Raw genomic sequence first — 2,297 nt, forward strand, 5'->3', positions numbered from 1 at the left:
AAATAGTTTACCATTGTTTTTATGATGGGATGCGAAAAAGAGGAATTCCTTTTTATTATTTATTTTATCAAACGTTGCTTTAAATTGTGACAGTCACACAATACACACCTCTTCATCAAAATTTTTTAAAAACACTGAAACTTATAAGTATATCTAATGTCTCTCATGTCGAAATTATATGTATCTGTCTTATTGACTGTCTTTTGCGATTATTTTCTATCAAATGGGGGTATAGGGGGAACAGTGTAGGTTCCGTAAGTACTGCACGGAACTACCTCGTAATAAATAATATAAGGGACAAAGCAACGCCGTCGATCAGAGACCTCATTTTCGGTACAGAGCGATCGACAAACAGCGACTTTGTCAACTATTTTTGTCACATTTAATTATCTGCAAGTTTTCTTCTAATTTGCTCTATAATTTTTCTTCTATCCACCCCCCTGATAAGTTTATTATATCATCGTATGTTTAAACATTTAGACATTTAAATATTACGTAAGCACCAAATGGGGGCGACGGGTCTTTGATTTTCTTATTTCTGATAACATGGGGGACGGAAATCGGTGTCTCGATGGTGATTATTTCAGCAATATTTATTTACACGTACGGGCGAGGTGCAGTTCCATATTACTTGATCCCGGGAACAAAAAGTCAACTAACTGTAACGTATCCAAGTTCGCGCACCTTAGTAATGAATAATAGACTTGATCAGAGTGATGAAACAGTCACTGTGACAAAAGGCACTAGTGCGCGCTAGGCCTTAGGATGGACAAATGCTCGAGTGATAATGTTCTACAGATAACCTTTCATTCATCTATTATCTCTTCAGTCATCATTAATCTATTGCTAAGATTCCTAAAGTACGCTAAAAAGAGACTTCCACCTTACTCTTCGATTTTGCATCTGAGTGTAAGCTGAAGGGGCAGTTAGTTCATCATGATCATAAGGTCGTCAGTCCTAAGACTGGTTGGACACGCACCTCCACTTTTTCCTATTCTGAGTTAATCTTCGCATTTCCCTAAAATTTAGATCTTTCATATATCGATTGGGGCAGTACGAAGTCTGTCGGGACAGCTAGTATGAAATATTAATTAACTAACTGTATTATTAAATTTATTATTCACTGAGGGTTCCTTTTAGAGAAATTTAGAAGATATGAATTAATTTAATTATCAACATATGTCGTCAGTCCTAAGACTGGTTGGACACGCATCATCTTCACTCCTTCCTATTCTGAGTTAATCTTCGCATTTCTCTAAAACTAGAACATCCCATATCTTTAACTACTTGAGAACAGTAATCCAATCTAGGTCTACCTCTAACCCCATCATTCGCCTGTAACACCCCATTTCGAACGCTTTGAACCTTCTATTTTTCGTCGAGCCCACCCTCCATGTTTCACACTCGTACAGCGCCGCGCTCTAAATATACACATTAAACAATCTTTTTCGAATTTAAATTTTCCTGATAAAGTTAATTAATGAAAGAAAACTTAATGTGTACAATATGTATTTCTATTCGTGTTAGGTACCTGTATTGTGTTATCGCTATCTTTTGACTAATAAAAGTTCGCAAGACGGCAACGGTGGACAACAGCGAATAAAGTATAGTTTAAAAATAAGTTCTAGATCTTCCTTCTGTACAACAGTACATAACATTCTATTAAATACATTTTCTTTTATTATCACACTATCACATACACCTATAACAATCTTTTTCAAATTTCTAAATTAATCGTTCGAGAGCATTGAAGTTACTTCTTTTTATTGAAGGCGACTCTACTTTATATCCCTACTACTCTTTCCGTCCTGCCTTATCTGACTTCCTAGATACCGAAAATCAGCCACTTCTTCTAATCTTTCGTCTCCTATCTTTATATTCGCTCTTTCCTTACTTTTTCTTCCCTTGCATACCAGTATTTTTACTTTACATTTATATATTTTCATACAATACTGTTTTGCATCCGTACCGAATCGTGCTCCAGACATACACCTTTAACAATATTAACCGTTCCCGAGCATATAAGTCATTTTTTTTTTGTTAAAGGCGACTACTCTGCGCTATCTCTCTTGTATCTCTACTGCTTCTTCCATTCTGAATTATCTGATTTCTTCGATACCTACTGAAAATTAGTCACTTCTTCTAATTTTTTTGTCTCCTATCTTTATATTCACTCTTTCCCTACTTTTTCTTCCCTTGCATACCAGTATTTTTGTTTTACTTTTATTTATTTTCATACAGTACTGTTTTGTCAGTACCGCTTCCATTTTATTTAAAGCTATCTCTAACTCCTCCTT

Source organism: Agrilus planipennis, unplaced genomic scaffold (genome assembly GCF_000699045.2).
Source record: "Agrilus planipennis isolate EAB-ADULT unplaced genomic scaffold, Apla_2.0 scaffold100, whole genome shotgun sequence".
Lineage (NCBI taxonomy): Eukaryota > Metazoa > Arthropoda > Insecta > Coleoptera > Buprestidae > Agrilus > Agrilus planipennis.